Genomic DNA, 20,922 nt, shown 5'->3' with positions numbered 1-20,922 from the left:
CTGGGGAGCTACCGGCAGAGACACCAGAGTTACTGTTGAGAAAGAAACGTCCCTGGAAACCCAGCTGGCGATAATTCTGTTACCGAGTCTCTTAAGTCCCTGGAGACACTTTTGTGTATTTTGTTTTTAAATGTGTCATGAGTACCTACCAAAGCAGAAGACTAAAAATGCTAATAACACTTTTCATTTTTTTCTTTATTCATATCTGATTTTTCCTTTAAATATTTTTTTTACATTTAAATCCAATTCAGTTCATTTCACAATTCAATTAATGAACATACAGCGTATTCTTGGTTTCAGAGGTACCTGTCTGATGGCTCTAAGCTTAAAGCCCTATTTTGAAGGAAGACAAAACTGTTTAAAGTTCTCTTTTTGACAGGTTAGCATAAATTATGCAAGTCACCTCGAGGTCGTCCTCTCGAATCTCACCTGAACTTGGACTTTTGCTCCTTTTGACCTGACATACTGTAGTGTGTGGGTTGCGGGGGGGGGGGGGGTTGTATGTTTGTTTTCTCTGATAAATAGATAACTATCATTTTCCTGAAGAGGGAAATAGAATTTCGATGCTGAAAGTGGTCAGCATATGGCCGTTGAATAGTTCTGGAAGGTTTCTTAGAGAAGTAGAAGCAGGCACGCCCAGGGCGTGCTGGGCAGAGAGGGTCTGCAGTCAGTTGTTTTTGGTGACTGAGCTCTGTGCACGTGGCGAAGCCAGGAGCAAGGGAATAAGCAACAGGAGAGGTACTTTTACTGGCTTAAGTCAGGTAAGCTTCCGGGTACAAAATGACCAGGACAAACTCTGTGGCTTATCTCTGCTTGTCACCATTGCCTCCTGCTTTCTGCTCAGTCCCCTTCAGCTTGCGTCCTGTACCAGCACGATTGCAAATCGTCCCCAGGGGTTACCAGTGGCCACCTTACTAGTGAAGTTCAGGGACCTCTGGTGAGTCCCCCATCCACGGCCTTCGACATCGCTTCTGTTTCTCTGGGCTTGTGCTCTCCTCCGCACGGTTCTTCTGCCCGTGTCCCCTCCTCTGTGTCTCCTTCCAAGGTGGTTCTTTCTCTGTCACTCTTTCTCCTGTCATCCCCCTTAGAACCTTCATGTAGCCCTGAAATCACAGCCACCGCCTTTCTTGAGGTAAACAGTGGCAGCCCGTCCCCTTTCTCTCCTGTGAGTCCCCCCCGTTGATGCAGAGGGTTTGATCACAAGCTGGCTTCTCCGCGTGAGCCCTGACACAAAATCTGTAGGTGCTGGATGCGCTTAGAACTCTCCTGGCTCCGTGAGGAGGCCCCTGGGTTTTCTGTGTGTGGTTTCCTCATTGCATCAGAATAAGCTCCTGGGTGAGACTCCGGGCAAATGAAAATAGTGGCATTAATTAAAAAAAATCTTGGGGCACAGGTGACTCAGTTGTTAAGTGTCTGCCTTTGGCTCAGGTCATGATCCCGGGATCCTGGGGTCGAGCCCCGCATCGGGCTCCCCGCTCAGCAGGAAGCCTGCTTCTCCCTCTCCCACGTCCCCCTGCTTGCCTTCCCTCTCTCCCTGTGTCTCTAATAAATAAAATCTTAAAAAAAATAAATAAAATTAAAAAATAAAAAATCTTATTACATTAAGGCACAAAGGCATATAAATTTCAAAAAACATTTGCAAAGCTGATCCCCAAAATACCTGGCTTATAAACACTGAAACGTGATCTATACTGAAGTGAAAAACTTAAAATAATCAGAATAGCCCCAATCCAGCTGGGCCACCGAGCTTGATAAACACGAAACAACGGACAGGGCTGTCAGGATACCATGTGAGGGTTAAATCGCCTGGAACCTGGGCCTTGGGAGGGCCACAGGGGCTCAGCGGGGCCTTGATGGGGAATAAGGAAACGCGTCCCCCATGGGGAGTGATGGGTCCACAGATAGGGTCTAAGGGTGTGTTCTTTGGAACCTAGGAAGACTTAGCCTGGCAAGGAGAGAAGGTGTTTGTTGGATGTTGGAGGAAGATGAGGTAGAGTAGAGCTAGATTATGGAAGGCGCTGACGGTTCTCAGAGCAGTTTATGTTTGCCAGGAGAGAATGTTATTACTGCCACGGATCTGGATGTAAGAGAACGCTAGATTTGGAAATTCAAAGACCAGCAAAGTCCTCTGCACATACCCTCTAAGGCGGGGTGGGGAGCCCTCCTATTTCACGAGCCTCTGCTATACGCCAGGCACATGGTCTCCTAGTTCTTACCTTTAGAGCAACCTGAGGGGGCAGACAGCCTGTTCCCATCTCACACGTGGCAGACTGCGCTCTGTGGGAAGGCAGGGAGCGCCTGGGCCAGGATTTAAGCGCAGCGACCTCCGACTTCCAAGCACAATGAGGATGGAGACCATTTTAGTCCGTTCTCTACTTCGCGGTCCAGAGAACTGAGACCCGGGGGAGGGGGGCTGCTGAGGGGGGACAGGTAGGAGGAGGGCTGGAGCGGCTGCTCTGTGAGAGAGCCTGGGTGGGCGGTGATCTGCAGGGCAAGGCCGGCCCGAGGCTGCTGCTGGGGGAGCTGGGGTGCCGCGGCATCTGGAGGCTCGTGGTGGGTCCGGGCGAGGGAGAGCTGTGGGACACTGCAAGGGAAAGGGGCTCCGGAGTGGTCCCACAAGGAGCGGTGGCTGGTAAACCATCCCCAGGGTGGAATCCCAGAGAGCTCCTGCACACAGAGAACGTCCTCGATGGAACGCGCTTCCTGAGCAAGGCCTCAGCTCTCTGACGGAGTGCTCCGACTCCGAAACGACAGGGAGACCAAGATGTCCCAAACGGACGGTGTGAGCGAGCTGCCTTCTGCACGGATCGACTGGTGCAGGCGCAGCCGTGGGGGCCAACGGCGCGCGTCGAGGAGGCACCAGCCCTCGTCTTCGAAGGGACGGGGACGCACCCTGGGAGGGAGCCACTAAGCGTGTCCTGAGAGCAAAGGACACCCCCGATTGCATCCTCTCGTGGGCCGTCTGTCATGCTGGGCTGCACCCTCCGCCCCCCGTCCCCGCCCCACCCCGGGGAAAGGACTTAAGTCTGATGTCTCCACTCCGCAGCCACTAACGGACGCCCCTCTCCCGCAGGTCCCAGGCCTGGCAAGGATATGGCTCCCCGACATTTCCCTCACCAAGCTTCCTTTCCTTTCAGAACGATCGTCGCCCGGCTGGACGGCCTGATGAACAGCTGAATTGCCTCCGTCTTCGGACCACACGGGGGAGAGCGTCTATGGGGCCGGGACACTGATCACCGTCATCTTCTGGCCTGACCTGGCTGAGGTGAGGTGGACGTTTTCCGTATGGCTGTCCCGAGGTTGTCCTGTTTGTCCCCTTTACCTTTGCTTTTTGGAGCCCTTAATCCAGTCCCCGCCCCACCCCCCCCACCCCGCTTTAATGCTCTCATGAGCCTTGCGGAGCGCTCTTCCTCCGCAAATGTGTAAGAGGGCCGGAGAGACTTTTATAGGATAAAATATGAGCTAGCTGCTTGGCTCTCAAGAATAAAGGGGAAAACGTATTACTCCTCGGATTAAATCAGGAGAAGTACCCTATTTCCAGAAACACAATATGCATGGAGTGGATTATGTTAGGGAAAGTGAATAGACGGAAAGGGGTATTACTTCAGTGATAATATATTGCTGGCTTTCGTCGAGTAAAGAGAATTTCAGACCTCTAGAGAATTTAAAAGGAGGGGAGAAAAAAAAAGCCTGTCCTTCCACTTCCAGAGAAAATCCGTGTTCAAATTTAGATGCGTTACTTGTAATATTTCTTATTACAAATATTTGTGATGACGTGGGTCGGTGTGTTGTGCGTGAGCGGTATGCGTGCCAACTTGCTAGATATTTGCAAAGCGAGTGACATTTACCGCAGGCTTGCTTTAGGCCGGGCTCTGTCCCCAGCACCTGACGTGTATTAATTTATGAATTCTCACAAGCTGCTGAAGTGTCTCTTTTGTTATCCCCATTTAAACATAAGAACACGGAGGTGCAGGGAAATGAAATGGCTTACCCATGCTCACACGGCTGGTGAACCCATTCAGAACTTGAACCGGTTAGGTAAGGTTGGCTTTTTAAAGTTTTATTTATTTATTTATTTATTTTGCATATCTCTTCTCCTTAAGAAGATGCTTATTCCTCGGGCCGCTGGGTGGCTCAGTTGGTTACGCGTCTGTCTTCGGCTCAGGCCATGATCCTGGGGGTCCTGGGATCGAGCCCCATTCCCTGCTCAGTGGGGAGTCTGCTTCTCCTACTTCTCCCCACTGGAGCTCTCTCTTGCAATCTCTGGCGCTATCTCTGTCTCTCTCAAAGAAATAAATAAAACCTGGAGGAAAAACCGCAGATGCTTATTCCTCTTGATCTATAGCATCATTTTTTACGTGTGTGCTGTTCACTTACACGGTCACGCACCCTGGCTTCCCTGCCCTGTCTCATTGTGTGCAACTGTCGTGCATATGCACGCTTATTTCCTGAGGACATCCCGCTCCGAGGGGATCAGCTGAGTCAGCGGGAATGTGGGAATGTTCCATTCCGGTTTCTGATTCACTCCGCTAATGGTCTTCTCAACAGGCCGTACCAGTTTATATTCTAACTAGTGGCATAGGGAAGTGCCCGATCACCCGAAGCCCTCAGCAACACTGGCTGTTGGCAATTTGAGTAAGTTCGTTTGCTTTGTTAAAAGACTCCGGGCGGCCCACCTCTCATACTCTAGAGCCGGCCTCCTGCCTGGTTTCTCTCTCTCTGCTTCAGTCCTTGTCACAAAGGAGTCTCAGGACAGTGGGTGAGAAGAGCCTAGATGCCTGGGTTCAAATCGGAGCTGAGCTACTCTCCCTCAGTCTTCCCATCAGTAAAATGGAAATAATACTGAGCCTCTCTCACAGGGCTGCTAGGTGATAGCTGACTCTTGGTATGTGCTCAGGTAACCGTTGGCTAGTACTGTCCTCCAAAAGTCCGTGCTCAGGGGCCCCTGGGTGGCCCATTCGGTTAAGCATCCAAATCTTGATTTCAGCTCAGGTTGTGAGGTCCGCCTCAGGCTTTGTGATGAGACCACAGTCTGCCAGAGAGTCTTTGTCCCTCTGCCTCTCCTGCTCATGCTCTCTCTCTCTCTCTCTCTCTGAAAATAAATACTCTTAAAAAAAAAAAAAAGGTCCATGCTTCTATAATTTTTAAGAAAAAAAGTTGTATTTTTTTGCAATGACATACAATTACCAAATTTGTCATTCACGGTAAGAGCTGAAGTGCTCACACAGCTGTGTCGTTGGTGTTGACACTGTGGGGAAGCTAAAGGTGACACGTACGCCATTCCTGCCCCAGCGAGAGCCGACTGGTCCCAGGTATTGAGGAGAGAGTAAGAACAGGCGTGTGACATCAGTAGAATGCGAAAGTGCTTTATGAGCTCACGGAGCACTTTCCCACGCCTTACTTCGCGGGATCCTCACGACAGAGCCGCGAGGAGCTGGACCAGCTGTCATTAACCTTGCTTCGTAGAGGCGGAATTAAGTGACCTACTCACTTAGCTCATGGAAGTGGTTGGTAGCAGAGCGGGGTGTGTACCCAGGCTTTCTGCCGCTAAACCCTCATTCTTGGTGCTTCGCGTCAAACTGGAAAGCTGAGGGAGGGACAGGGGCTGATCCGCAGCTCTAGAACATGCTAGAAAAGGCAGGAGCAAAGTGGGATGCCACCTGGGGCTGGGGGAACGTGGGGGGGGGGGTGCTTTCTCTTGCAGTGAGGAGGGAGGAAGAGACAGCGGGTGTAGACTCAGATGCTTTGCCTTGCCAAGGAGTATTTGAGGGCGCCCAAGACTTAGGACCTGAATGTAACTCCAGAACGGGGAAAGAAGAAAGTATTTGTTGAGGGTAAGAGCGGTGGGTTTGCAGGTTTTGATTTGAGAAACAGGAACTAATCAGAGTAGCCCAGGTGTGAAGTGGACCAGGGATCCAAGGCGCTGCCTTTAAAGACCTTTGTGGCCCCAGAGGCAGGGCCCAGATGATGTCGCTCAGAGACTGAGAACCGCAGTGACCCTATTTACACCTTCTTGTCACACGGTGCAGGGTGGTTTAATGAGCCTCGTCGGGCTGTGCTAATCATCAGGCACAGAGTACGTGAAGTGGGAAGAGGGTCGATGACTTCTTAATCTGTGAAACGAAGTTTCAGACTACGTAGATGCTTCTAGAAGTCCCTTTCTACCATACCGTTTCCTGTTTCATCTTTAGTCTATACCGTCTCCTGTCTGTGACCCCCTCTACTAGGCAATTTAGCCTTTTTATGTGGTGATCTAGATAGTTTATTTGCTTAATTTGCTTACTGTCATAAGCAGTGTATATTGGCTGTAGAAAAATAAAAGATAAGTAGACAAAAACTTTTTTTTTTTTAAGATTACGTATTTATTTATTTGACAGAGAGAAATCACAAGTAGGCAGAAGTAGGCAGACAGGTAGAGAGGGGGAAGCAGGCTCTCTGCTCAGCAGAGAGATGTGCCTGATGTGAGGCTCGATCCCAGGACCCTGGGATCATGACCTGAGCCAAAGGCAGAAGCTTAACTCACTGAACCACCCAGGCGCCCCAAAAAAGATGTATTTAACGTGCATAATCCTACCACCACTAAATACGCACTGTTAAGGTTCTTCCAGAAGCTTTACTGTATGTATATGATTTTTAAATATAAGATTTTCGAATATAAAAATGTAACTTGGCTTTCTTTCTTTTTTTTTTTCTTTTTAAGATTTATATATTTATTTTAGAGAGAGAGAAAGAGAGAGCAGTGGAAGGGGCAGAGGGAGAGAGAGAATCCCAAGCAGATTCTGCACTGAGTATAGATCCCGTTACAGGGGTCGGTCCCACAACCCCGAGATCATGATCAGAGCTGCAATCAGGGGTCTGACGCTGCCCGACTGAGCCACCCAGGCGCCCTTCAACTTGCTTTTCTAGATATACTGTAAACTTCTCTCTGTATCAGTGGTCATGACGGCATGAATTTTTTCTTACTATTGAAGTGTGATCGACATACAGTGTTCTTATTAGTCTCAGGTATACAACGGGCTGATTTGACCAGCTGATTCACTACTCAGTGCTTATCACCATCTGTCACCATAACATGTGTCAGTGCATGTGCTCCTAACTATTTTTGAGGCTGCTTTTAATGATCTTTAATATAAATTCAGGAAAGGTTTTTGATCTCTATTACCTGAAAAATCTGAACCAGTTTACAGATTCCAGTGACAGTATGCAAGAGATACTTTCCCCAGACTCTTCTCAATATTAAAATAGAATTTTAAAAAAACCCTTTGTCCAGTATTATGGACAAGTGAACATTTGTCATATATTTATGAACCATTAATTTTTCTCCTCTTGTGAATTCTCAGTTCCTGTCCTTTGCCCGTATCTCCAGAGAGACATTTGCTTTTTTTTGTTACTGATGTGCAAGAGGGTTTTTATTATAAAATATCTTCTATTATAAAACTATTGCAAGTTTTCATGATCTTTGACTTCTGTATGGTGTTTTTTAAAAGGAAGCAAATATTTAATTTTGGTAGTGAAATCTTTTCCCTGTGGTCCCCATGCAGACTAACTAGGAAGCAGGCAGGCCTGGAAGTATCACCCCTACAGTCTGCCCTTGCACAGTACAATGACCTCTTTCAAGTGTCGCCCCGTCCCGGTGCACCCTTCCTGGGCCGTCCTGGCAGTCTCCTCCCTGTGGCCTGCAAGGCCGGACGTGACCCCGCTTTGCCTGGTCTCCAGTCTCGCCTCTGTTACTCTCCAACACGGTGTCCCGGCACCCCTGGCCTCCTTTCCATTCCAGGGATCGTGCAACATCTTCCTGCCCCCAGGATTCCGCAGGAGCTCTTCCTTTGTTTGTGAACACACACACGCGTGTGCACAGAGCCACCTGCACTCACGCTTGTGCTCACACGCTCGTGCTCGACTCTGTCTTGTTCAGAGATGCAGTTCCCAAGCGAGAACCCCAGAGCAGGCTGCTTGGGTCCTCCTGACTTTCCCGTTCCCCATCTCCGTGCCCTTGGACCCCTGGAACATCACCATCGTCATCATAATAGTCCTTACTTATCTCAGACCTGCTGGGAGGCCTAAATGGGTCGATTTATGCAAAGATCTTAGACATCGACCCCTGGCACAGAAGTGCATGTCAGTGGTTCTGGGTCCTTGTCGTTTTCCGGTTCTCAGAGAGTGCTCTCGTGTCCAGGCTCGGTCGTTCCCTCTGGCATTCTCCATCCCATAAGCCCTTTTTATCCCCTTTGAGACTTACCAGTATGCAGTTACTTTGCGTTGATTGACTTTGTCCTGTTCTCTTCGCTAGCCTGTGGCTCCCTGGGAGCAGGCTGAGTCTGTGGTGTTCGCAGCTCGGTTTCTGGCGTTCTGCAACATCTGTAGAAAGGACGAAGGAGTATCCGCATGTCCAACCACAGCCTGCGCAGGCATTCTCCTATGTTGTGTTATTGCTGTTTTATGGTTTTATTTCATGATTTTAAATATTTCCTCTGTGTAAAACTGAATTTGAAGTACAGTTTGAAATACAAATGCAAATTAATTTTTCTGCACGTGAAGACATGAAGTAGCCAATTGCAATTGTTGTCTGCTGTTTTTTTGTTTTGTTTTGTTTTGTTTTAAGAGTGCTCCAACCCAAATTCCTTCGGGACGCTGTTGTTGTTTCTTGTTTCTTTGTTCATCATTCCTTGGGTAGTCCTTTTGCAAAAAGTAAGTGCAGGAACTGTTCATTGACTTCAGCCAAATTCCTCATGAGCCTGCTGGCCCAGGACCAGGAGGGAATGCTCCTGGGGTCACTTCCCATGGCTTGAAGGAAGACGTGATGTGAACCAACTTAAGTACTTGCTGCATTTTTTCAATATCGAATGCTGCTAAACCAGCTGGATATTTTAGGCAATCCTGTTTTAGATATTCTGTGTTCTGTTTCTTAAAAACTTAATGAAATCTTGAAACTTCCACATTCCACTGACTCAATTACTTTTCCTTAACTGCCTCTTGCATTTAGAGGAGAGACGAATATGCCTCGGTGTCGATCACGTGTTCTGATTTTTGGTTTGGAAAGACTGGTCACCATTCTTTTCCAGATTTTACCTTTTGTCGTTAAAATTAACGATAAAATCGAGACCTACCCATTGTCAGAAAACACGTGCACAGAAAAAAACACCTGACTCGGATTTCACCTTCCGGATCAGACCTTCATATAACCACTTCTAAGTTTATTATCTGTCCTGCCAGGCTTTTTTATGCTTAGGTTTTTACATATGCATGTATGTATGCAGCACACACACACACACACACACACACACCACACACACGCGTGCACCACGCACATTCTCACTCTCTCTCTCTCTCTCTCTCCCCTCCCCACCCCCTGCAAATACTTGCATGCTTTTCCGGAACAATGTCATAAACCCACTTTCTTATACACATCAGTAGGCTTTCACAACACTCGAAGCCTTTGTTTCCTCGCTGGCAGCATGCTAGAGAAGTTACTAATCGATCTTTTCCCAGGGCAATTGAAATCCCACGTCCTGCTTGGCTTGCCTGAGTCACTGGGTGTGATCTTCCAGAGGGCAGGGGCTCGGGCACACTCAGGAATGTGTATCATCTGATAAGGGTTTCCGTTCTGAGGCAAAGGAAGAAATGGGGGCTCAGAAGGGAAGCCAGCGGGGTGGGAAACGGGATCCTCCTCTCCGTTGATGAGGGTAGCCTTCAGCGAAGATGTTTTCCCTGGGTTAGAGACCACGTGGGCTGATTTCTGGGGAGAGAGGCTCATACGTTGGGGTGCTGTCTGGGGATAGAATTTTTCTCCACTCATTCTCTTTTGCCTCTTTTTTTTGGCGGGGGCGGGGGTGGCTCATGAGAGTAGAAGACACCACAGGGTGGGCTGGGTCAGAGAGCACAGTGAGTCACGGGCTGTGCCCTTCACGCTGGCAGTGGAAGAGGGTGGCTGACCGCCCCGGGTTCTGATCTATGGCGCCACACTACAGAGACCCGGAGGGGTTTCTGTAAGTGATGGGGACCCAGGACTCCTGCAGAATGGCCCTTGTCAGGGGATTTTCACAATGCCCACCTTACTGTGCCAGAGCAGCAAGTTTCATTGCTTAAGGGAACAATTTATGGCCATAGGCTTATCTCCTTGTTTTAGCTCTTTATGTTTTTTCTGCCTCTTAATAAAATGTGAAGTCACAAAGCAATTAAATAGTAGTGTAGTTTTCAGGCAAGAGGTGGAGAAAGGCTACCCCGGGGGAAAGGCTAACATGATTGACAGAGGCTGACTGGAGATTTACATTGGGAATAACTCGTTTCTCAAAACTTTCTTCATTTCCTGGTGGGAAGTACGGGGTAAATCATCGACCAGGAGGATGGATGATTAAAAGTGCAGGAGTTATGATTTCTTTTTGACTTTGTAAGTCTCTAAATCTAAACCTTAACAGAGGGTTCTCATTTTAAGAACTCTTCAGAAAGTGATGGAAACCAGCCCTGCCAAGGATTGAAGGGAAGCAGAAACACTGTAAAATCTCAAATTGCTAATGAGCTTAAGCTGGTTTATATTTTATAAAATGTCTTGAGATCCAGTGCAATGAAGTGGAGAATTCACGAGCCTTTTTTTTCTTTATTTCTTATACTGAGATCAACAAGTGTAGATATTTTTCAGTATTTAAAAATATTGAATGGGGTTTCAACTGTGAGTGTCTAGAGTTTTTTAAATAGCATTAGGAATATGTAATAGTGACACTTGAAATGAGGACGAATGTGGACAATTAAACATGAAAATAGGGAGAGTCGAGATCCCTGTTACTCTTATCCCAGAAACTCTTTTGATTTTGCTACTTTGTATCGATGACCTGCTTGTTCTCATCAAGAGAATTAACAAGTGAAGATACAGAACTTGAAGTTGTCATTCTTTCTTATCCGAGAAGCATTTCGATTTTAAGGAGTTTTGAAAGGCTGCCGTTTGAGCTGAAGTTCTCGTTTCCCGATAGCCCCGTGGAGATGGCCAAAGCAGACAGCTTAAATTAAAATGCATTTGTTGGTACCTGTTGAGAGAAGGAGTACCTTAACGAAGACTTAATTTATAGGACCCAGAAAATGAGTGACTAAAAGGACAGTGCTTTTTCTGGTGTGAATTTCTTTTGCCATGCAAGCACCCTGCAGGGGAGACTTTGTGCTTTGGCAGGAGCACCCCTGTTCCCTCCCCGCTAAACTCCACCACCACAAAAAAAGAACAAGACTCGGAGAGTCAAGTACACAGCCATCCTGTTGCTGCTGAGGAGGTGTTTCCTGATAGATGACCCCCCAGAGGATCGTGCTGAGGGAATGGGGAGATGTTAATTTCTAGAGATTGGTAAAATGGTAACAAACCACTTTCATCCCAGATCAGTAGATCGTTCCCAGGTCCCTGCCCCGGGTCCTTGTGTGGGTGGTGGAGTGCCCGTTGTTCTCTTTCTGCCCCTATAGAGGAAGGTGTGGGACGCCTTGAGGTGTCCATCGCTGTAGATGACTGCTCCCCAGGGAGGTATCTGGATGCAGAAGGCGCCCTTCTGCACTGGTACCACCATCTTACTGCTCCAGCAGAACGTGACTCGTGGGGAATTACTGTTTTGCTCTTCTCGTGTATTATTTTTTTTCAGTAGTATTTGTTTTCAGTGACATGAAATTCATATGCATAGAAGTGAATAATTTAAAAACGAACATTTCAGTGGCATTCAGCACATGACAGTGTTGCATAGCGGCCCCTTCTGTCTAGTTTCAAACATTTTTATTACCCTGAAAGGAAACCCTGTACCGTGAAGCAGTAGCTCCTTATTCCCTCCTCCCTCAGCCTCCGGCAACCATTCATCTGCTTGCTGTCTCTCTGAATTTACGGATTCGGGATCTGTCCTATAAATGCAATCGTGTAATATGCAATATTTTTTGTTCGCCTTCTTCTTAGCATGTTTTCAGGGCTCACCCGTGCTGTGGCTTACGACTGAATAGTATTCTGTTGTATGGGTATGCTATAGTTTTTAAATTTATTTATCTGTAGACGGACATCTGGGATTTTTACCACCTGCTGATTATTTTGAATAACACTGCTATAAACATAAGTATTTGGGTCCCTGTTTTCAGTTCTTTTAAGTATGTATCTAGAGGTGTAATTGCTGAGTCGTATGCTAATTCTATTTAACTTTTTTGAGACACTGTCAAACTGTTTTCCGCAGACTTGTACCATTTATTCCCATGAAAAGTTCCAGTTTCTCCACATCCTTACCAACACGTGTTTTTCCTTTTTTATTCTTTATTGTAGCATCCTTGTGACTATGAAGTAGTACTCGATTGTGGTTTCGATTTGCGTGTCTCTAGTGACAAATGATATCGATCATCTTTTCATGTGCTTACCGGCCATATGTGTATCTTCTCTGGAGAAATATCAATTCTAAAATTTGTCTATTTTTGGTTTTTTATTTTTTAGAGATTTTATTTATTTACTTGAGAGAGAGCGAACACAAGCCAGGGAGGAGCAGAGGCAGGGGGAGAAGCAGACTCCCCACTGGACAGGGGGCCCGATGTGGGACTCCATGCCAGGACCCTGAGATCATGACCTGAGCTAATATCAAGAGTCGGACGTTTAACTGACTGAGCCATCCGGGCACCTTCTTTGACCATTTTAAAATTGGGTCTTCTTTTAAAAAATAAATTGGGTTGCCTTTTTATTGTTGAGTTGTAAGAGTTCTTTATATCTTCTGGATCCTAAACTCTTGTCAGGTATATGATATGCAAATATTTTCTCCCATTCTTATCTTTTCACTCTCTTGGCAATTTCCTTTGACATACGGAAATTTTTTATTTTTATGAAGTCCAAGTGATTTTGTTTTTTTCTTCTGTTGCTCATGCTTTTGATGTCCTATCTAAATATTGCTGCCTAATCCAAAGTCAAGAAGATTTTTTCCTATGTTTCCTTCCAGGAATTTTGTGTTTTTCTCTCTTATGTTTAGCGTATTAATCCATTTGGATGTAATTTTTTGTAAGGTATGAGGTCAGAGTCCAATTTAATTCTTTTGTATGTGGCTATCTAGTTGTCCCATTTATTGAAGGGTCTCTCCCATTGAATGGTCTTTGCACCCTTTAAAATAATCAATTGGTCATATATGTGAGGATTTCGTTTTGTGGTTTTTTGCTTTTTTTTTTTTTTTTGAGGATTTATTTTTGGTCCTTTGGTTTTTTTCCCCATTAGTCTGTATGTCTGTCCTTGTGTCAGTTTACTCCGTTTTAAAGATTTTATTTATTTATTTGACAGACAGAGATCACAAGTAGGCAGAGAGGCAGGCAGAGAGTGAGAGAGAGGAGGAAGCAGGCTCCCCGCGGAGCAGAGAGCCCGATGTGGGGCTCGATCCCAGGACCCTGGGATCATGACCCAAGCCGAAGGCAGAGGCTTTAACCCACTGAGCCACCCAGGCGCCCCAGTTTACTCCGTTTTGATAATTGTAGCTTTATAGTAAGTTTTGAAATAGGGAAATGTGAATTTCCAACTTTGTTCTTCTTTTTCCATATGCTCTGGCTATTCAGATCCCCTTGCATTTCCATATGTATTTAAGGATCAGTTTTTCTATTTCTGGGAAAAAAAAAAGAAAGCTGTTTCTAGGGCTTGTACTGATTCTGTAGAGGGCACTGTTGCTATCTTTACAATACTAAGTTTTCCAGTTCACAAAAGCATGAGGTCCTGCTGTGTATTTACGTGTGTCTTAGCTTATTTCAGCATCGATTTTTAGTTTCAGCATACAAGTATTTTACCTCCATTAAATTTACTGTTGAATATTTTGTTCTTTGGAGGCAGTTGTAGATGAATCTGTCTCCTTGATTTCCGATTGTTCCTGGAGTACAGAAACACAGCTGCCTGTGTGTTATTTTCATTTAAAAAAAAAATTAAAGTTAAAAAAAATCATCTCTTCTTTTTTTTGTTTTTTTATTTTGTTTTTTTTTGTTGTTTTTTTTTGATGACTTAAGATGAGGGGCCTAGGTAACTCTTCATCTCCTACTCTTGATCTCAGCTTAGACCTTCTCAGGGTTGTGAGTTCAAGCCTCACTTTGGGCTCCACTCTGGGTGTGCAGCCTATTTTAAAAAAAGGACATAAGAACCCCATGATCCCTTCATATATTCCAGGGTTTTTTGTTTGTTTGTTTTGTTTTGTTTTTTAAGATTTTATTTATTTATTTGTTAGAGAGAGAGCACAAGCAGGGGGCGTGGCAGGCAGAGGGAGAAGCAGGCTCCCAGCTTAGGAACTCCATCCCACCGGGATCAAGTCCTGAGCCGAAGGCAGGCAATTAACCGGCCTAGCCACCCAGGTGTCCCTTCCACCATATATTCCCTTGAGTTTGATGTACATCCTTCTGTGTATTTTCTAGACGTTTACATGCAAGTAAACACCTTCCTTTGGGTAGGCTCTTAATATACTTGTCTATGTTTTAACTGAAGTCTAGATTTGAGTATCTTTCTAGGTCAGTACATCTAGATTTATAGTAATCCTTTAAATTGCCTCAGAGTATCCTGTTGTACAGTGTACTCTCAGAGCGTTCTTTTAATGAGTATTTGGTGTGCTTTTAGGTTTTTTGTTTTAATAAACAAGCGACAGTTAACTGTCTTGTGTGAGTACTGATCCATACTTGTGTGACTATGTCTTGAAGGGAATGTCCTGTAAGTAAAATTGCTGAGGCAAAAAGTAGGCATATAATATATTTTGGTGGACAATGTTTTTGTTTTGTTTTAAGGGTTTATTACAGGCAAAGATGCTACCTACTCTTATCTTAGAACTCACAGTAAGTACCTAATTGCTTCAAAAGAAATGTGAAAAGTGGGGCACCGGGGTGGCTCAGTCAGTTAAGCGGCTGCCTTCGGCTCAGGTCATGATCCCAGGCTCCTGGGATCGAGCCCCACATCGGGCTCCCTGCTCAGTGGAGAGCCTGCTTTTTCCTCTCCTTCTGCTGCTCTGCCTACTTGTGCTCTCTCTCTGTGTCAAATAAATAAATAAATAAATAAACAAAATCTTAAAAAAAAAGAAAAAAGAAAGAAAGGTGAAAATGGGGATATGTCTAACCCTTCTTATTCTTTGTACAATGTGGTAACATATAATCTCAATAAAATGTAAATAATAAAATCCTTTGAGGTATGTGTATGAACCATGTCAACATTGTATTCTTAAAGGTGTGGTTAGCCCAGCTCACGGTGGTTAGGCGAGGAGACAAGTGAGAGTACATACCTGCCTCTCGGGCTTTTCTCTCTCCAGCCTGCGTAAGCCCTGCCCCGCCCACTCCTCCCCTGTCTCTCCTTCTCCACCCCACCCCTGCCCCCGTTGCTGTCAGTCATTCCAAAAGATCTTTCGCTTGTTGACAGAGTCTGTGAACACCCAGTGTTCTCTTCGTTGGCACCGTCCTAGAAAGACCAGTTTGGGAATTTGCTAACGTGGGAAGGTGAAGACTTTATTTTGTTCAAGTCTAACTGAAAAACTTAGCTAAGCCCTGGAAGGCAGAACATACCCATTTGGGGGGAGGGTCCCCCTCATGTTCTCTGTGGGTGCATCTCACATCTCACGTCGTCATCCTATGCTCTTCCGTGGTTCACCAAGTAGAGCAGAGGAGGTACTTCTGTGAACATCTCTGAAGAAAAGAAAGTCAGATGGAAATGAGGAGTAAGAGTCAACTTCGTTGCTTTCCATTCCCATCCATTTTTAAAGAACTTTTTATTTTGCAATAGTTTTAGACTTAGAGGGAAGTTGCAAAGATTGTACAGAGTTCACATGTGCCTCTTCAGCCACCTTCCTACAGTGTGAATTTCTTACATAACCCGAGTGTCATGATGAGAACCAGGAGATGCAAATCGTCAGAGTCCTTCTAGCTACGCTCTAGGCCTGCTACCCTCCCATTCAGTTTTCTAGGAATGTCCTTTTTCTGTTCTAGGATCTAGGGCAGAATCCACATGGGACTGAGTTGTTCTGCGTCCTTAGACTCCCACCGTTTTCCCCTAGTGTTCCATTATCTTGATACTTTTGAACAGTACCAGTCAGTTCTTCTGTTGAATGAGATTGCCTGAATTGGGAGGTTTTCTCCTATTTATTTGTGAGGCTATGAATGGTTCCTTGATGTCATTTTTTCTTTTTCTTTTTCTTTTTTTTTTTTAAGATTTTATTTATTTATTTGACAGAGAGAAATTACAAGTACACTGAGAGGCAGGCAGAGAGAGAAAAGGAAGCAGGCTCCCTGCTGAGCAAAGAGCCCGATGCGGGACTTGATCCCAGGACCCTGAGATCATGACCTGAGCCGAAGGCAGCGGCTTAACCCACTGAGCCACCCAGGCGCCCTTGATGTCATTTTTTCTTATTGGTGGTGAAGCTCATGTTGATTCTGTGATTCCAGTAGTATCTCCTGGGTTTCTCCCCTATAAGGCTGCTGTTGTAAGGAACAAATTAGTTTCTTTTTAATTAATAGATATCTTGGGGCCTGATCCTCTGAGTCCGTGCAAAGACTCTGTTATCCTCAAGCTTTCCTGCACTGATTTTGGCAGCCATTATAGGTCTTATCTGCAATAATTGTTACTGTACTGTTGCCCTAATAGTCATTTGGTATTGCCTTCATCTCTTATACATTTATTTATTCATTCTTCATAAGGAAGAGCTCTTCTCTCATACATGCACCAGTGTGGACTTGTGGATAGTTATTTTATTCTAACGGTTCTAATCTGTTGCTATAATATGAATTTTGTTGCTCAAATCGCTCTAGCTTTGGCCATCGGATGTTCCTTTGGATTGGCCCCAATGTCCTCTGACAGGTTTCTGTCCTTTCTCAAGCGCTTTCTTCTGTTGTGGTACGTCCACAGGTTCCAGGCTCATCTTGCCTTTTTCTTGCTGTACCCCTGGAATCAGTCACTTCTTCAAGGAGCCCAGGTCCCTCTGGAGGAGGGTGCAGTTGGGAAACCAGGATCTGCGTTGGGTGGCCCGTCCCTGCATCTCTCTTCGGTCCGGTTTCAAGTGAGGTCCTCCCCGTGAGCACGGCTGTAGCAAGCCTGAAGCTTGCTCGGACTCTGCTGGGCAGATAATCATTTTGGTATGAAATAAATTTTGATCAGACCATTTAATGGTGGCTTTTGTGAAAACCATTTGCACATAGGGACCTGGAGACCAATAGGTATTTGGACTATAAATGGAGTGGGTTAACCTTTTTGTGGAAAAACATTCTTCTATTCAAAGGCTGCTGTTAGCATTTAGACATCCCTAACATTGCTTTCATCATCTCGCATGGATTTTTCACTCTCACTTTTAGCCCATGTCATATTTTAAGGTAATAAGACTAACTTTTGGTCTGTTACTTAGAGAAGTGAAATACTATCTGATGTATTCCCATGAGAGTGTTTTACTCAACGTCTAGGACCGATTGATCATCCTAGAGTTACTTTAGTTTTGCATAGATACTATGTGGCATAAAACTTTTGATAAATTAGTTGTGTCCTCGTAATTCTGTTTATGAAGTCTTACAGTCATTGATAAAATATTTTCATTACTTACGAGTCCTGAGGGCCCTTCTCCTGGGAGAGCCAGCGTGATTCCTTTGCTGCTCTGCCTTCTTACAGCACAGAGCTCGCCTGGATGAGATTCCAGTGGGATTTTTTTTTTTCCTCTGTAATTTTTCCCATTTCTGTTACCACATCTCCACTCGCTTGGCTCACAGCCTCTGCGAGGACGGATCACGACGCCCAGACACGCTCCACAGTGACGGAGTGAATTCACCCACAGCGGTGAGGAGCTTCTTGAGCATTTTGCTGTTATTTCAGAGCTCGTTCTTGGGTCTTACCACCTGTTTCTTGTATAGGGAGAAAGTTTTTCTTGTTCCTTTTCAAAATATAATTGGAAGAGTGGGTTTGTATCAAGATTTAAGAAGGCGCATCTTTTTCAAGGACATTTTCCTTTGGACTTTGGTGTCTTGTAAGAGAGTTCCATATTCTTCCCACCCCTCGTCTACTTGGGGTTAGGCACGATTTGGTACAAAGCCTAGCTGGTCCGTTAAAGCCTGGTGTTGGGATGTTTTGGAAATATGCCTGACTGACTCTGACCTCTAAGTGTGTAAATTATCTTTGCAGCAATAAGAGGTCTTGAAGCCCTTGAAGTTGCTTTGATAACTAATCATTATATGATCATTCACCCAGAAGAATTTGCTGAGAATAGCTCATGTGTCTTGCATCCAGTTTAAAGGTTAGGAGTATGAGACTGTAACCATAGTGGTGTAGAGAGACATCACGTAACATTTGGTATTTCTTTACTATTAGTAGTTCCTGCATGAATCATCGTCTTTACCTTTCCCTCATTCTAGGACAGAGGAAGATTTTACTTACTCTATTAATAATTACTGTGTGTCCTATTATTCATTAAACGAGTAAATGGGCTTAACTTTTTCTCATTTAAAAAAATTCCACTTTATTGGGGCACCTGGGTGGCTCAGTGGGTTAAGCCTCTGCCTTCAGCTCAGGTCATGATCTCATGGTCCTGGGATCGAGCCCCGAATTGGTCTCTCTGCTCAGTGGGGAGCCTTCTTCCCCCGCCTACCCCTGCCTCCCTCTCTGCCTACTTGTGATCTCTCTCTCAAATAAAATCTTAAAAAAAAAAAAAAAAAATTCCACCGTATCATGATCTCAGGGTCTTGGGATGGAGCCCTGTGTGGGGCTCTGTGCTCAGCTGGGAGTCTGCTTCTCCCCCACTCTCTCTGCCCATCCCCCGCTCATGTGCACACAAGCACATGCTCTCTCTTTCAAATAAATGAACATTTAAAAAAAACTTTCACCTTACCATGCCTGGTTTTTCTTCTTTTCCATTAAGTCATGGTGGAGGAGGTTAAGAAGGACATAGGTGGCATGTCTTTGGCCCTTGAGTTTAGCAAAAAGCTTTTTCATCCTATAGAATCTTGACTTTGGGATTTCAACTCGTGGATGCCTTAGTGTCTGAGATAACAGAGCTAATGATCAAAGCACCAAACAAATATTGTTCTAATTGCTCTGGTTATTTATTCCATCTCTTTCCTGGGAGCATGGGAAATATCAACCATGATGCTAATCATAACCACTTATTGAATCGGCGTTTTGTGCCAGGCAGGGTGTGGGACAGTTTGCAAGTAGCATCTCATTCGATCTTCATAGAAACCTCCTAATATTTCAGAAACGGAACCTCCAGTGCCTAAAATGTTAAATAACTTAGGGTGCCTGGGTTGCTCAGTCGGTTAAGGGCCATATTGGTAAGAAGCAGTCAGTCCAACTCTTGATCTCAGCTCAAGTCTTGATCTTCAGGTTGTGTGTTCAAGCCTCTCATTGGGCTCCACTCTGAGCATAGAGTCTACTTAAAAAAAAAAAAAAGAAAGAAAGAATAAAAAATGTTAAAAGAGTCCCCCGAGATCACACAGTGAGCCGGCCAAAGATCTGCTTGGATTTTGTCTAAGATGCTCACCCCACATAGCCCGCTGTGGTTGTCCTCTTGTCACTAAAGAGGAGGGTTTCTTTAAGATTGCCTTTCCCTCAAAGTATTTTTTAAATTTCTGAAATATTTCCAAGTATTTAAAAAAAATTTCTGTTGTTGGTTTTTAATGAGGCTCCATGGCCAATGTGGAGCCCAACACAGGGCTTAACCCCTGGCTGAGGTCAAGAGTCAGATGCTCGACCGACTGAGTCACCCAGGTGCCCCATTTTTAAAATGATTTTTAATGTTAGGTGTTTCGGGGTTCAGCTATTGTCACACCTTTGGTTTTGAGACAAAAAACTTCTAGCTTTGAGGAAAGGTAATTTGCTTCCAGATGGTGCAGTCCTGCCTTTTCTTGAAGCTGAAGACGACTTCTCTTTTCGACTTTCTTGCTTTCCTGTGAGTGGAAGCTTCTGCCTTTGGGCTGGTGGAGTATTATATTTAATGGCAGAAAAGATAAAGCGCTGAACATGACATTACGTAGACTGTGAAGATGATGAGTCCGTTGTAACTGCCTTGACCTTTAGTGTGAATGCCTGTGAGTCACCTGCGTCCCGGGTTCAGGAAGCCTGGCAAATGATGCAATGGGGAACTTATCTGGAATAATTAAAAAGGCCCAACTTCAGCCTCCCTTGCATTTATCCTTCCTGAAGCTCTACGATGTGAACTTCTGATTATACTGAGCTGGTGATGAGATCATCCATGGAAGAAGGAAGTCTTGAGAAGGGAGGAGGGTAGATTGGCCTCCAGCAGGGAGTTAAAAACCTGCTGTACAGGTTCTAGAAAAGTGGGGTCAGAGGGGTTGGGCTTAAGATGTACAAGGGTTTTGCTGGGTGATGGATGATTTGGGACTTGAAGGAGCTATCCAGCTTCTGTAGTCTGAAAGTTCCTTTCTTAGGCTGAGAAGAGGCATGGTGGGCATTATAAACAGAGCAATCACATGTAACTTGAACACTGGAAGACACTATTTGGCTTTTGGTTTGAGTGTAAAGTAATCATGAGACTTTCATGTGAGGAACACTTAGGCAGCGAGACAGCAGATGAATTGTCAGAATGTTCTAGAGTTACTGTGCCTGCCTCCAAGATGGGCAACGGGACCTCTTCCTTACAGCTGATCTTTCAGAGAATGCCCTTGACATTGTGCTGCGTACAGGAGAAAGGGCCATACTGGGAGGAAGTGGTAGGTTCTGGACCATTTTTTGTTGGAGATGGGAAATATCCTATTACCACCTTGTCTCTTAAATCACACCTTAGGAAGTATCTAGAAAGTGACGTCGCAGGAAAAATGTTGTTATAATTGAATAGGTGCCATTTGCAGACTCTTAAAAATTTGGGGGACACTGTCATAAGTAGATCACACTGGAGTCGGCTTCTGTGAAGTTGGATGGGTTCTGACATGGAAAACCTCTTGTCGCTGGAATTTTCTTGTTTTAAATTTTTTTTGAAGTGTGGAGCCTGCAACAGGGGTTGAACT

At 45.1% G+C, this 20,922-nt stretch overlaps 1 protein-coding gene across 9 annotated transcripts in view; it reads left to right on the top strand.

Moving 5' to 3' along the window:
- KANK1 (KN motif and ankyrin repeat domains 1) overlaps positions 1 to 20,922 on the top strand; it is a 195,250-nt gene that overhangs the window by 62,860 nt on the left and 111,468 nt on the right. For 7 of the 9 annotated variants that reach the window (XM_082696619.1, XM_082696625.1, XM_082696614.1 and 4 more), the window contains exon 2: positions 3,138 to 3,265. The gene's annotated coding sequence lies outside the window, so the exon portion shown is untranslated. Of the gene's footprint in view, positions 1 to 278; positions 762 to 3,137; positions 3,266 to 20,922 lie in introns of those variants that run through there. The other 2 variants (XM_082696623.1, XM_082696620.1) reach the window with 2 other exon arrangements.

Source organism: Mustela nivalis, assembly GCF_964662115.1.
Source record: "Mustela nivalis genome assembly, chromosome: 13".
Taxonomy (NCBI): Eukaryota; Metazoa; Chordata; class Mammalia; order Carnivora; family Mustelidae; genus Mustela; species Mustela nivalis.
The sequence above is the reverse complement of the archived record's forward strand: the minus strand, read 5'-3'. Positions and strand labels throughout refer to the sequence as shown.